Source organism: Aythya ferina (assembly GCF_964211825.1).
Source record: "Aythya ferina genome assembly, chromosome: Z".
NCBI classification, from domain to species: Eukaryota; Metazoa; Chordata; class Aves; order Anseriformes; family Anatidae; genus Aythya; species Aythya ferina.
The window spans coordinates 9489901-9505446 of NC_140299.1; the positions used below are offsets into that span (position 1 = coordinate 9489901).

At 52.3% G+C, this 15546-nt stretch overlaps 1 protein-coding gene across 6 annotated transcripts in view; it reads left to right on the top strand.

The window, feature by feature from the left end:
• CNTFR (ciliary neurotrophic factor receptor) overlaps window positions 1–15546 on the top strand; it is a gene marked incomplete at its 3' end in the record, with an annotated part of 175404 nt that overhangs the window by 76834 nt on the left and 83024 nt on the right. The gene's annotated exons all lie outside the window — the stretch shown is intronic.

The window sequence follows — 15546 nt, forward strand, 5'->3', positions numbered from 1 at the left end:
ACGTTTTTATTCTTGGGAGACAGTTCAGGCTCCGAGATGCTTCCCAAGAATGCTTGGGCTGATGTTCCCAGGGGCCATATTTGGAAATCCCAACAGTTTTCTCTTGGCCAAAAGCACCAGTTGATTTTAAGGGACGTTTTGTTTGCGTTACAGTGTGAGTTTCTGGCCCCTGATGTTCTTGGAGGGGGAAAAAGAAAAAAAAAAAAAAAAAAGATTCCCAGCTCACAAGACATTTGCACTAATTAAACAGCAGGGAATTTGTTGCTCTTTGCTGGTTTGTTTTTTCGGCTTCTGTCAGGCTTTTTTTGCACTCGGGTTTCCACAAACCTTGTTAGCACAGTTGGCAGCTGTCATGCAACGATGGACGGACTCTTCCTCTCGCCCATGAGATGAGGTTAGTGGGATGCAGAGCGAAGACGAGGGACACAACCTCACCACCCAGTTCATTTGCCTCAAGTTCAAGGTCCCTTCCATGGGCTGTCCTGAAAGAAGGCTCTCCAGTTTATTTGGGGGTGAAGTATTTCAGGAGTCTGTCCTGGTCCCTTCCCTTGCTGCCTCCGTCCCTGGCCATGGAGGGAGCTTTGGGAGATGCCAGTGTCCTCCAAGAGGCTGCAGACCCTCCCCTAGGGACCACTCTGCACTTGGTAGCCCTATGATTTTTTGGCCTTTCCTAGCCTTTTGGGCAAGGAGAAGCAGACCAGGCGAGGCTGAACTTTCTTTCTCCTTTCTTACATGCCCACAGTGTGGTTGGTATTAGATCATTTGCCCTTGCCACCTGTGTGGGTTGTCAGTGTAAAGTTCCATCTTGTTTTCCTCCTCCCTGAAGTTTATTTTGAGCAGTTTATCCATAAAAGCTGTAAATTCCAGTGCCATCAGGGAATCCCCTTCCTTCTGAGTAAATGGAGTCCCTGGAAAACCACCGATGGAGTTGGCTTTGCCACTTCAGCTCTCCTTAAACCTGCAGTCCAGAGGCAGGGAGCCCTGCACAAGTTCTGTGCCTGCTGACACTGCTCCAAGTCCCAGTGCCTATCACCAAACGTGGACTGAGAGGTTGGGGAGAGCACAGCTGCACCCCAGTCCTCCCCGCAGTTTTGCTCTGTTAATCTTCCCAAGTTTCATTTATGGATGTGGTGAAATGAGAGAGGGGCTTGGGTGGGAGGAGGACAGGACCCTGCGGGTGGTAATAGACGTCCTTGTGTCACTTGAGGAGCAGGGGACTGATGCTGCTGCTCGCTGTGGTTTGGAGCAAGGTGCTCAATCCGCCTGTGCCTGCAGTCCATGGTAAGTGCCCGCTGCTGGTTCCAACAAGTTCCCTGGCTTCAACTGCAAATTCCCCTCCTGCCCCTGAGTGGTTTCCCCTAAAACTCTTCACTCCAGGGGAATCTGCAGGATTTTTTTTTCTCCCTCCTCCCATCCAAAATCACGCAGTCAACAAAATCTTTTTCCCGTGCTAATCCTCGGCTATGCAGGAGGACTCATCCGGCCCCGCGGTAGTAGGGGAGAGACAGATGTTCAGCAGACAATTAGTGCAGTTGTGCAGTGCTTTCCTGCTCAAAGCCTCCACGCCAGAGCCCCCGAATAAATCACTGCGTGTGTGCCTGCGTCGCCTCGTGCCGCCAGACCTCTGCAAAATGAGCGCAGGTGGGACAGGCTCAGATGGGGGACACCGTGCTCTGCAGAAAAGTCCCGTTTCACCCCATTTTTCTGAGCCCTTTATGCCCTCGGTACAGCAGCAATAGACATTTAACCACTGCTGAGTCTTTCTGAAGCTTTTTTCCTATGGATTATCTCCCACAAATGGCTTATTTTTTTATTTTTTTTTTCGTAGAGGTTTTCCAAAGTTAAGGGTTAAGTTTTGGGAAAGAACCAACTTTTTCCAATGAGGATAGCAGCACTGGAGGTGAAGGGAACTGACAGTTTCAGCGCAGGGCAGGGAAATGTTAGTGCCTTCTAGAACTTTTGTTTCATTATGAAATTTTCAAACAGTTTTAGAAGGGAGCCAGAAACTGCACAGGATGATTTTAGTTGAAAAAAAAAAACAACAGGAAAAACAAATCGTGGCTCCTGTTTGACAAAAACTGTGCCTTTTGGCTACAAATCATCCCCAGAAATCGGGCTCTGCGCTGAGCAGGTGGTTCCCTTTCCCCTTTTTCCATGGTGATCGTGAGGTCCACTGTCAGCTTAATTGTTTCCTAGTAATTGGATAGCGTGGGCGTGATGGCATCTTTAAAAACCCAGGTCATTGGCGGGGCACCAGGGTGCAGCTGGGAGGTGCAATGCAAGCCCTGTGCTCCCAGCGGGGCTCCTCGCCTTGGCCTCAGCATCTCAAGATGCGTGTCTGGACGCGATGCTCGGAGGTGTCCGCCCTGCTAGAAGGGTTTCACCCTCCTGCAGAAATGCTGAGGGGGTTTTATCGGTTGTTTTTCCCCCGGCTGGAAAGCAAGAGAGGTGGGAATGATACTCCCCGGAGGGCAGCAGCATCCCCCAAGGATGGGACCCTGCTCTGCACCCACCCAGGCTGGAGAGGGCACAGGGGATGGGGATGACCCAAAAGTGGCCGGCAGCGCTTGTCCCCAGCTTTTGGAGGAGTTTTGTAGGTCGACAAGCGGGATAGCAACCGGAGAGCCCGAAACTGGAGCCAAATCGCTTATCCTTCCTCTGTCCTCCTTTGGGCAGCTTTGGAGCTTGCTCAATATTCACTCTGCAACACGAACGGGCTCTGTGCAGCACCTAGTGCAATGCGATTAGGCTTGTGGGGTTTTTCTTTGTTTAAGAGAAATCCTTTCAACAAAAAAAGGGGAACTTCTGAAGCGTATCATTCTTCCCCTCTTGCATATGTTCATTTTTGATTCAAACGCACTGTAGAGACCTTTCTTCCCTCGCAGAGCAAAATCCCCTGGAAAAGAGCAGAGCCTGCTTTTGTGCATTTATTTTTACCAGATCTTGAAATAATTTGTGACTTTAAAGGAGAGGAAAAAAAAAAAGGGAAAAAAAAAAAAAAAAAAGCTGTTCCTGATTGAGGCCTCTGAGCATTACTGTGATAGAAACAAAAATAATAAGGTAACGAGTGATTCTAACCTTAGCTTAATTAACACATCGTTAAGATCAAGTGCCCAGAAAGGTAGCGGCTCTGTGCTCTTACGCTGAACCTGGAGGCTTGGTGACCTGAGAAATGCATTGCAATTTACTTCTTATTTAAGTGTTTGTTCTCTAGCCCCAGCGAGTAACCCAAGTAATTTCTCCAGGGGAGGCCTGAGAAGGGCTCAGACCCGTGTTCAGGTAGGGCTGGGAAGAAAGGAGCGACCCGAGGAGCTTCGGGGATGGCAGGGTTCTGGGGGAGCCGCCTGTGCGAGCAGGTCGGGAGCGCGGGCTGCATCCCGGGCTGCTGAGAGCAGTCAGGAAAATGGGAGCTGACTGCAACCTTTTAGTGCCAGAGCTATTTCTTGACATACGATGCAGATCGCTTTCTGATCTCATCTCCCCCTGCGCTCAGCTTGGAACCAGAAGGAGAGGTAAATGGGTCAGGATTCCCAGGGGGGCTGTGAGAAGGGCCAAAAAGCAGGCGTCCGCGGGGGAAAAACAGTCGATTTGGCAGGTCTGGAGTTCATTGAGAAGTTATTGCTTTGGAAGGCACAGGAATATCTGTTGGGAGTCATAGAAGAGTTATTGGTGTTGGAAGTTATGATGTAGAATTATGGTGGAGGATATAGAGACCCTTATAGAAGCTCAGCAAACCTGTGAATCCATCTATCTAAGCACCCTCAATTCCCACTGAAATCCTCTTGGAACAATAATAATCATTTAACAAAGGAAATGGTTTTTGACCCAGACAACTAAATGCATTTCCGCTTAGTGCTTCCCAGCCCTCGCCTGATACTCAGCCGTGTGTTGAGGTTGCCTGTTATTTTCCCAGACATCAAAGGATTTGAAGGAAAATGCAACTTGGGAAAATTGATTGTTTGCCATGAAAATCTCCCCTGAAAAGAGCAGTCTGAAGAACAATTAGCTGAAGGCATGTGAGCAGATTGCAAAGCGAAAACACAAAGTCGGTGCATGGGCGAGGATCCCCGGGGAGAGGTGTTGCGATGCCCTGGCAGCCAGGGAGCCGTTTAGGAGGACGAGGAGGGCAGTGCAGGGCTGTTAAATGTTTCCTTTCATCAGCTTTCATTACGGTGGGTATCACAGGGGGAGCTGCTCCCCACCGACCGCTATCAAGATGGCTCGGGTGAAGCCTGGGGGCTTTGTTCCAGGACGATATCACACAGCTGAAAGAGCAAAGTGGGAGCAAACTGCTCGGATAGCTTCCTCTGGGATTTCCTCCGGATCACCTCCGTCCCGCAGAGCGGTTTGATTTTGTTCAAAGTGACACTTTGCGGCAGAAAGCTGTCAAATCGGAAATGTCACTGGGCTTTACTGGGGTAGAGGGGAAAGAGCATCATCGTGCCACAAAGCCCTGGCTGGGTGGCAAATACTTAATGCTAAATACTAATTTGGGGTTATAAAAGCTAGCTTTCCACCTGCAAGCGAAAATGTGGCTTTCCTGAGGATGAGGAGGGCAGGAGAGGGATGGAGAAGTAAATCCAACCTCGTCCAGCTGGGGCTGGGAAGAGCCACATCCCCTGCAAGGCCAGCGCCCCGGGGCCCTGCGGAAGTGCCGAGTTCATTTTGCTGTTGCCAGCTCATTATTTTATTTTTGTGTATTTCGCACCCAAAAGAACGATTGTGCTGAGGAGGGATCAATAGCTCAGCCGAGCGTCGAAGTTATTAACTCACAAACAAACAGCGGCGGGCTGAGAGGAAGGAGGAAGAATGTCAATTTTCTGTGCAAATGTTATTGCAGGGAGCCTTCAAAGGAGTGTTTTATTTAGCGAATCAGGGCTATCAGAGACAGTTACTCCCTTGATGTGAGAAAGGGAAGAGCAGGGAATTGAATAATTTATCTGGGAATGCATCTTGGGGAGGTAGACCTTCAGGCTGAAGGGCGATCTGAAGGGAGCAGGGTTGTGTGTGAGGAGCAATCCTTCTCTTCCCCGTCCACCTGTCCTCCCCTCTTTGCTCTCACCAGTGGAAAAAGCTCTGCTGGGTCCCCTCTTCCCTCAGCAGTTTTGGGGATGTTGGTGTTTGCAGGCAAAAACCTGACCTGATTTTTTTTTTTTTTTTCCATAAGGGGGAAAAAAAGGGCTGGATTGTTAAAAGTCCTCTTGCCTCGGGGCTGCACAGTAAAATCTACCAAAGGAGGGCTGCATCCACTGTGCCCTGGGCACTCCAGCACTGAGAGGAAATCAGGGCAGGTTTTTAAAGCTTCATCCTTCTTTTTCTTGGGCTGCCATGCCAGAGCTTCACATTGCCTCGCATCCTTTCAAACTCGCTGCGAGGAAGAGTGGCAGTGGGCTGGCAGCTGGGCTGTCCCGGCTCCCAGCGGATCCAGCCAGGCATTAAAGTCTTTGAAATCCCAGCCCTTTTCCCCTGTTATTTTCAGAGCTGGTGGTGACTCAATATGTAAAAAATATTACCAAGGTTGGAGCTTACGCTTGAAATCTCAGCTGCTACGGAGGAGGTGGTTTTGCACTGCATAAACTGCCGCTGGTATCCTGCCACATCCCAAAGTTGCAATGTACCGTGCAACGTGGGGCGTTTAGGAAGGAGATGGAGAAAGTCTCTATTTCATTCCCCTCTGCTCTGCTCTTTTTCCTGCTGCACCAACGTCAGGGGGGTTAGGGTTTGGGGGTTTTATGCTGTGGTACGGCTCGCTCTTATTTAAGCTTTTGCAGCCTGTCATTATTGGAGCCGCAGCGAGCTTTTCCCTCAAGGTCAGCAGAGACCTGGGGAGCTGCAGAGAGGCAGGGCAGGGAGCGGTGCTGCACCTCTGCCCTGGCCCCTTCCCTGCTGTTTCTGCTGTACAAACCCTGGCACAGACGTGGTCTTGAAGTTCCCGTACATCTTTGGGTGAAAACCCGGTCCTGCCTCAGATCAGTGCTCCAGTGTCAGGAAATGAAAGGCAGGGGCAAAACTGTTGCATGCCACCGCATGCATTTTGTTCTTGGGGCTGTGCTGAGGCTTTATCTCTCAAGTGTATTGCTGGGATGCTGGGGACACAGAAGCAAAACCCTCAGCATCCAAGTGCATCCTCCTCCTGCCCTGTCCTGTCCTGTCCTCTCCTCTCCTCTTCTCTTCTCTCCTCTCCGGGTGCAGGCAGCGTGCCGACAGATGGCAGGTCCTCAGGAAAACGGAGCTGACATTTCCAGGGAGCGTGCGGCCGTTTTGCCTTTACAAGCCGTAAAAGCAAGAGTGGAAAAAGTGCCCTTCTGCTGCCATGCAGGCACCTGACATTTAAGAAAACTGCATGCGATTAAGGCAAACATCTGCTGGTGGTAGGTTTGCTCTGCGCGGTCGAGCTCTTCTGCAGGGAGCCCAGTTTCTGTGCTGGGCAAAGAAGTCCAGTTGCATTGGTGCAGCGCAGCCTGCCAGCTTCATTATTCCAGGCACACCACTGATGAAAAGCCTTTTCCCCAGGTAAAGGGGAAAAAAGAGTGAAGGCTGTTATTGGCTTCACAACCAGCAAAAAAATTTGCCCTTGGATGAAGCTGCAAAATCTGTCCATAAAGCCCAGAATTTTATTCCACATGCAGCAATTCATTTTTTTATTTTTTTATTTTTTAAAAAGAGCCAGCCCGTCACATTTTTGCAGAGCTCTGGTCCCAATCAAATAGCTGGACTGGGAGAGGCATTAGAAAATGGGGGAACAATCTCGCGTTAGTCCATTGGGAAAGCTAATAGACCTTTTCCATCCCAAGTTTGCAGGATTCTGGGATTTTCGCAATAGCTGCTCCACTTAAACCACAGCTCTGTGCATTGCCTCGCTCAAACTGACGGCTCCTTCCCCTGCAGCGGCCCCGCTTGTCTCATTAAAGCTCCCACCTTTCCGCTGCTGAACTGAAAATCAACAAAGGGAAATTTAGGCTGGATATCAGGAACAATTTCCTCAAGTTGACTGTGAAAGCGCCCCCGGGGAGCAGCAGCGGAGGCTTCGTTGCTTGCAGCGTTTAATGGGTTTCCCATCTCGTTGTGGGAGGGAGGCTGGGCAGCGAGGGCTCCTGGGCTCTCCCCAAAATACTCGCAGAGCCTGGCAGAGCAGGGCCAGGGGGTGTGAAGAGGGGGAGCTGAGATCAGCGACCACCCCCCAGTGCTGCTGAAAGGGGGGATGGTCACTGATGTGTGTGTTTTTGGGCATGGGATCTGCTAGGTTTTGGCACCATTTTTTACCAGGGAAGCTCCCAAAACATCTGTTCTGTGGGTATGGATGCGGCCAAACCCCTCTTGCAAATATCTGTGAAACGCAAAGAGGGGAAGGTCTGCCTGCAAAACATTGGCCAACATGTAATGCTATGACAGGCTGGGTCTTTAATTTCAAATTGGGCTTTAAGGTAGGTTTTTAGCTCAGGAGCCTAGTGTGTGGAACAGGGCAAAGAAAGACCCCGTAGTTAAGCAGCTGACAAATGTACAGTTGCTGTTGCAGGAGCTCTGAAAGGAGAAGACAACAGATTTGTGGTACTGGAGGGAGCTGAGCACTGCCGGGGTTCCCATTCTTCTTGGTACCACATCAGCATCTTACGGCTGCTCACAGGCTTTCCCCTTGCGGTGATCTTCTGAGGCTCTAAATAGGATGGGGAGAGAAACCCTAGAGTTTCTGAGGACCACCATGTCAGGGCGTTGGTGCATGGTATCCCACAGGGAGTTTTCTGGGTGGCACGTCCTTTTCTATCCCCCTCCCTATGTCCCTGATGCTGAACGGACATGGGGCAGGACGTGTAATCCTGTCCTTAAATAATTTCATGGTCTAAGGGCAAAGGCAACAGATGAGCACGGGCTGGGGGGACAGGGAACACTTGAAGGTCCCGGTCAGCATGACCAGGCAGCTCTAAAGCAGATCCCTCTCCAGATAGCTCTAAAAAAATGTACGTGATATCTCACAAAAACACGGTCAGGGGTGTGGATTCCAGCTGTGTGCTTCGGAGATTTCCGATCCTCTGTTTCCCGTGCGTGAACCCGGCGCAGTGCTCTGCAGGCCGGGCTCTGACTCCGCTCTTTGCTCCAGCCGCCGAGCTGTGCCGGGAAGCGGGACGCCACGTGGGACCCCCAAGGTCTTGCCGAGAGCAAGATTTGCTTGGCTCAGCCTGCAAAATGTTGCTTTGCTGCATGGGATGCTGCAGGGAGGTGGAAGACATCCCCCCCCGCTTGGCTGCTCTTCCAGGCATGGGGCAAGCTTGCAGCTGCCCAGGAGGTGTTGGAGAAGGTGTGTGAGGATGGGTGAATGCTTGCAGGAGCACATTCTGGGGGCTGTTCAAAGCCTCCTGGGGCTGGGGTGCACAGCCACGCATGCAGATGGGTGCTGAGGCTTGGAGGGTTTCTTTGGAATAGGAAGAAACCCTGTGCAATGCAACCAGGGCTGCTCCTGTAGTGCCCCGTGGCGTTGTGCTCTTCCCAATCTCTCCACTCTCACCAGGGGCAGGATTTCATCTCCCAAAGGGGATCTGCTTCCCTCTGGGTCCAACAGGCTCGGCTCGAGGTTTATTCCCTCCGAGGGCAGCCAGGTTTTGCAAAGGAAGTGACATTTTTTTGCAACAGCGACACTTTGCCCTTCCAGAGCCGCCTGAATTCCTGCTAATCCTCCCCTCATTCGTTTCACACATTTTTCCTCGCTCTGCTCCTAGACCATGGCTCTTTGCTAAGCGTCGCAGTCAGCAGCAGGTAATTTAAGCACACATCTGCTTGCAATCTGGGAGGAAGGAGAGAGGCACTTTGTCTCTGTGAGCAGCCTGGCCGTCCTGCCTCTTTGCTTACCTGGTGGCACGACAGCTCTGTTGCCACGCTGCAGGGCCAGGTGGAGATCAGAGCTTGGCTGGGATGGGGACGAGATGCCCAGCTCTGGTTCCTCTCCCCAGGTGGTAGCAGGGCTCTCCCAGGGACATCACCGGGGACATTCAGCCAAGGCTGATGGCTGCAAATCCCCATGCGGTGCTGATACCTGCTGGGCTTGGCTCTCCCCATCTCCCCTCCCTTTTTGTCCCCTTCCTATGGTCTGCTGGGCTGTCAGCCTTCCCCACAAAGGCTCACGATCCTGGCAGCTGAACATAGCCAGCTTTGACAGCCAGGGAGGCATCTCCAAGAGAAGGACACCAGGCAGACCCCAGTTAGTGCCCCCATTTTGGCAAGCCCTGGGATTTGGGTTGCCTCACCTCCAGGTGGCATGAGCAGGAGGTCAGAGCTATTGCTGACAGCATGGAGGGATTACATGGCACAAGCCTGTAGGAAAATAGAGCTTTTCTCCTTCCAGTGCTTTAGAACAAACTTATTTTAGCCAATCCTCCATAGCCTGTTGCTGTTCCTTCCATTTGGTATCGTTTTAATGCGCTAAACCCCCACCTCTGCTGGGACTGCACCAGGATGGATAGAGGATGTGCAGAGGGTACGGGGATGTGCAGAGGACGCAGAGGATGCTGCCAGCCAAGGGAGGGTTCAGTGCCTTCCTCCCCTGCAGGTTCCCTCCTTCACCTTGAGCCTGGGTTGAATTTCTTCTCTGCAGCTCCCCATCTGTGAAATGGGATAATAGCATTGCTTCAGCGAGGTTAAATAACTGCCTTGAAGAGTGGGAAGAGAGAGCAGCAAGTGCCCTGTTCATTGGCACTGCTGTGGTGTAATTATCCCCAGGGCAAGGCTGGGCAGAGAGGAAGAGGAGAGAGCTGCTGGTTTTATTTTCAGAGCTGCCCACTCCTCAGCAGCAGCACAGAGATGCTGGGCATCCACACATTAGGCTGGAGGTGGGTAAATCAGGCAATAATGCTGTTTCTCATGGGAAAATGAGCCTGCACCCCTGCATTCTTCTAAGGAGCCTGAGCTGAAGGAGTCGAGCGGTGCTGTGGTAGGAAGGTGGGGCTGTGGAAGGATGCTGGCACCCCCTGTATTTCGGGGGGGTTGGACCAGCTGGGTGAGAGAGAGATTGGAGGCAGCACTGCCTCATCCTGTGTGCACCTCTCAGGTAACCCTGTGGGACCATGACACAGGTTGGGGTGCCACTGGGGTGTCCCATGCCCAAGGGGGACTCTCTGGGATCAGCCAGCACCAAGGCAGGGATTTAGGAACATCTGCCCTGTGCAGGCACACAGGAGAGCTTCCTTCCCATCATTGCTCAGCCCCAGGAGAGCATCCAGGGCACTGGCATCTGTGCCGGGCTGTTTTTTTCCAGAAAGGCTCATTTTTCTGTGGAAAGCAGCTATGCTGCTCCATCCCTTTCTCATCTGACTTGCTGCTGGCCATGTTGGGTTGTTTTTCAGTGTGAGGCACATGAAGGAACCCACGGGAGGTTCTCATCCAACCCCTCCGTCGCAGCCCTCTTCTTCCCAGCTCCTCACCTCCAGGACTTGCTCCCAACTCTGCGCCTCTCTACCCTGCTCATCCCCAAACCGTCCTCACCACACGCACCCCTTGCAGACCTCTCCATTCCCTCTCCACTGCTTGCAACTAGTTTTTAAATGCATCAAGCCCTTTCCTTGTGTTTTGCAAAGTTTGGACTGCCTGCCTTTTCCCCCGGTGTCCCAAAACAGCTGCTGAATGAAAGGCAATCATGTTCTGATATTCAATACCATAAGCAGGAGTGATTTGAAAATGTGTTGATTCCTTAGACTGTGGGAAAAAGACCTGTACTGCTGGCAAAACTGGGCTGAAAAGTAATGTGGGTTTTTTCAGGGTGTTTTTTTTTCCTTTTTTGATGGGTTCATAGAAAAGCAACTCATATTTCTTCATTGCTTTGAATTTTCCCTGGAGGCTTCCAGGGGGCTGAAGCCTTGCATTTATACACACTTGTTTGCAGAGCAGGCAAAATGCAGCGGATTCGCACAAAAGCCTTGGATTTGGCGGTGTCGGAAAAAGAGGATCTGCCTAATGCCCCGAAGCAGTGTTGTTATAGCCCACAGATGCCAGACATCCCAAGGGGAACCTGATACCGAAATTAGCTGAGCTCGCAGCCACATCGGTGGAGAGGGGCGAAGGGGCTGTCCAGCGGCTCAGCCACGCTGCCAGCCCCTGCTCAGACACAGATGTTTGCTGTCACGCTGCGGTCTGCTGCCAGAGGTGGAATAGGGCAGCACTGGGGCTTCCCGTGGCTCACGGGCATCTTCCAGGGAAATGGGCCAGCAGTGAGGCTCGGCCCTCCCTGACGAGCACCGGTGAGATGCCGACATCCAGGCTTGGTCTGAATTCCACGCTGCCGGCTCTGCGTGGGCTTTCTGCCGTCCTCCCACTCCGCTCGGCAGCCTCAGGTCCTCTGAAGCTTGCGTGTTTGAGATATGTGTAATATTAGTCCCCATAAATCACATCAAACCTATGGCTTCCAGTGCTGCTGGCTTGGGTCCTGGCAGACTAGCTCGCTGTCACTCAGACGCGGGACGTCTAGGTTAGCTTAATGAGGAAGCCAGACTGAGATGAAATAATTAATGCAGCTGTAGAGTGGAGATCTAGGAGTCTTTGGGGGATAAGGGAGCTGGCCCAAACCTTCCTCCCCAGCCGGAGAGCGCCAGGTCTTTGTGGAGGCTGGGAAATAATCTGCTTCCACCGGGTACCCAGGGCACGTCTGCGCCCATCCTGCCCAGGATGCTGCAGGGAGTGCCCCGAGGCACTGGGGGCTGGACAGACGCAGGGGAGGCAGCCAGGCTGCAGCTGCTAGCTGGGGGCACGGGGGTGCAAATGGCACCCTCCGGCTCACACGAGCTGAGTTAAAGCTGGTTTATTTAGTAAACACATTCCGGGATAAAGCTTTTGATTTATAGGCGCCCCAATAGCGCTCCAAGGAGGACTCGTACAACTTTAACTGCATTTTCTCAGCATCACACCAGCCCAATAAAAGAGAGTTCATATGCGCTGCACAAATTCTCACTTCCAATATAAAAAAGGTTTTATGAGACTGGAAGTCTCGTCGGCTCTGCGGGGCCGGGTGTATTGGCGGATACTCCGCATGACAGACCCTCTATTCCTCTTCGAGTTGTCAGCCTTCAGTAGCATTTACAGCTATTTAGCTATCAAATTTTATGTGCGGCTCTGAGAGAAATGTGTCTTTTAAATACTGCTCTGTCTCATAAACAGCAGTCTGTTAAACCATGTCAATCGTACAAGTGTTTCACGAAGCCCTCCGATGCAATCGCGCACTGCTCCTGTCATTACCTGAGCAGCAAAATGCAGAACAACGCACCCAGATCAATTCTCCAAACTGGTCTTCTCGACTGGGGATCAGCTTCCTGAGTGCAGGCTAGCCTAAATTTGGGTCCTGGCTTATCCCAACGTGGATCTCCTTTCCATGGGCATCCCGGAGTGTTCTCTGCTCCATAAAGCCATGCTCAGTGCCCAGCTGGCACGGCAGCAAAGAGCCCGCTTGCTGGCAGAAGGCACCACTGCCGTGATTTACTGTCTGTGCTACAGTTGCATCTAGAGGCCACTAGCGAGATCACATCCCGGGCTTTTCAGCCCAGGGCTTTGAAGCTCAGGGTCCTCTCCTGTGACATGTCCTGCCTTCAGTACCTGGTGGGCTCCCCTCTGTGCTTTGCCCATCAGCGATGCTGGGGACCGGCGTGCACCCATTTGCATGTCTTAATGCGATTTATTTGGTGACCCAAGCTGAGCCTGCTAGCACGAGGCGAGGAACAGAAGCTCGCTCCCCCTTCTCCACCTCGGTCTCCCTGTTTGCTGATGGTGCAGTCGCGCCAGCTCTGCTTAGGATATAATTTACAGACTCTGAGCAGAGTTTCGGAGCTGAGCCAGGCTTGAGTTTTCAGCCTTTTTTATCACTTACCTCTTTTTTATTACAATTACTATTATTTTGGTGCAAAGCAGTAATGTCGTGTGTGTTTTCGAGCCCGTGCCCACTTGAAAGGCACGAGTGGTGCAGGAGGAGCAGAGAGCCCTGGCTGCGGGCACCTGCGCCCAGCGGTGCAGGGTAACGAGCGCTCGGATGGCTAATTGCTGCCGTGCGCCGCGCGCCAGGAGGTTCGCTCTCCCATCGCTGCCGTTTCCGCATGCAATGAGCCGGGGGGCCGGGGAGGAAGAAATATACGTGCGTGTGCAGCATGGTTATTTTCAAGTATGAAATTGCACCTGCAAAAATAGAAGCCAGGAAGGGACTGGCGAGCAGCTCCGGGCTGGGAGGCGCGATGCGTGCGGAGCAGGGGATGGGGACGGTGTCTCCGAATTTCTTTCCCATGCTCGCGCCGGCTGATAGTTTCAGCGGACGTTACTTTTCCTCCCCCTTGCATTTCAATTAATCATCTGCTTGTCAGCGCGCTTCCCCCCACCTCCCCACCCCTGCCAAGTCTCTCTGAGCAGCGCGCACGCACGCAAGCACCCATGCACGCAGCATGCGTGCTGACGAGCCTGGCCGCTCGTTAATCACTTACGGGTGTCAGGAGAGCCTTTCCCCACAGGAGGAGGTTTGGAGGTGGGGAAGACGGCCGTCCCCGCAGGGTCAGGGCTGTGCCCTGCCGTGGTGCAGCACCGCAGTCTCCATCCAAGGTGGTGTTCAGAGAGCCAGTCAGGTTTATGCAAACTGACCTAGCTGGGTTGTTGGACAGAAGCACGTGTTTGAAAGGAGCATGGAGCTGAGCTGTCCCTCTCCCAGAATTCATGGGAGACCTTTTTAAGTTTCATTTTTCCTGGTGATGGTGTATTCCTACAGCCATCCATGCTAGGGGTGACTTTGGGAGGTCTCCAGCCCAGCTTCTTGCTGCAGGCAGGGTGAATACCGATTTCAGACCGGTTTGCTTTGCCCGTCTAGGTCTTGAAAAACTCCAAGGCTGGAGATCCCACAACCTCTTACAGATCCCACAGCAGTGTGTGACTGTCCCCATGGGGAAATGTCTTCCTTGTGGCAAGCCTGGAAGGGTCTGTCTTCATCATCTCCATTACCTCCCCACAAGCACTGGCAGCCTGCTGTTAGGTCCCCCCAAATCCATCCCTTCTCCAGGCTGGCCAAGCCATGTTTCTCAACCTTTCCTCATCCCCATGTGCTTTGTGACTGCTGTGATGGCCCTTTGCTAGAAATCACCAATGTCCATCTTGTAGCAGAGCCCGCAAAACAATAACAATGTTCCAGATGTGCTTTAAGGGTTTCTGTTTGTTTGGTTGTTTTCCTGGAATATTTGTTTTCCTAGTGAGATCTAGCTGACCCTGCCTAGGAAAGTACCTGGCACCAAACTTCATCTCAGGTTGGGAAGGATTGCAAAAAACACACAAAAAAATGATAATGAGTGTGTCTGTGCATGTGTGAGTACAGTGTTATTTGGGAACAAACTACTCATTGTGAAATTTTGTTTGGAAAGTTCAGTATTTTTTTAATGACTCCTTTTCACGTGTGTGCTTAAGAGCTGGGGTTTGATGGGCCCCTCCATCCAGGTAGGGTGGGAACATGAGTGGCAATGAGAAAGGAGCAAAACCAGGGCAGAAATATGCACTCCCCTTGTCTGCTGCCCATCCGTGGCAGTGCCCTGTGGCAGTGGAAGCGAGCGCAGCAGGCTGGTGGATGCGAGCGGACCAGCCTCTGGCGCACCTTTCCCTTTTTTCCTGCCGTTGAGGAATGGCTGGGGACTGAAGGTGAAGCACAGCACTTTCCTCTTCCAGAACAGAGAAGGGAAAGGAAGGAGCCCCTCTCGCATGCTGCACCGGCGAACCCTCGTCATCCTGTAACAGGAGGCCAGCGCACATGAATATTCCTGTGTAATATGCGCGAGTGATGAGCCCCATATGCAGGCCTTGGGAGAAATTAAATATTTTCTATGGCGTTTTCCAAGGAGCCTTTCTATCAAAGTGCTCGGTCGGGAGCCAAAACGCCACGGCTTTTGCAGCCCCAGCTGGTTGACACTTTTTTTTTTTTTCATTATTATTATTATTTCATTTTTAAACGCTGATGAATATTTTCTAATTAAAAAACAAACCCTACCCAGGCGGATCGCGTCGAGCCAGAGTTTTGGAGAGGGGCTGGCGGCCACCGGGGACTCTCGGCTGTGGGGTTGGGTTTTATTTTTATTTTTTTGCAGTGGAAGGCTCTGGAGCCTGCAGGAAGGGTCCGGAGATAAAGCGCACACATGGTCTGCATCTGGCCGGCCACGAAGCTGCTGGAAGTGCGGCGCAGGTAGGGGACGGCCCCTGGGGCCGGATGCGGTGGCGGGGCCGCCGAGGGGATGGGGTCACCGCAGGGAGAGGGCTGGATCAGGCCCCGTCCCCTCCGCCTCACGCTGGGGCTTTGCCTTTTTCCTTCCTCCCGGGGAGAGGCGGTGAGAGCTGCGCCCCGGTCATTTGTGTTGTGATGGATGCAGAGGACTTGGCCCTGGATGACGACTCCTGAAAGAGCTCTCGGTTAGGAGGGATGAGGTCCTGTGGGCTCCGTGCCATATCAGGGGGATGTGTAACGTGCTCTCCTTGCACATCCTCTCTTTGCAAGGTCTCCCAGTTCCTCCCTGCTGCTCTCCATACGTGCTCTCCTCCGGAGCTCGAGCTCTGCGTTGCACA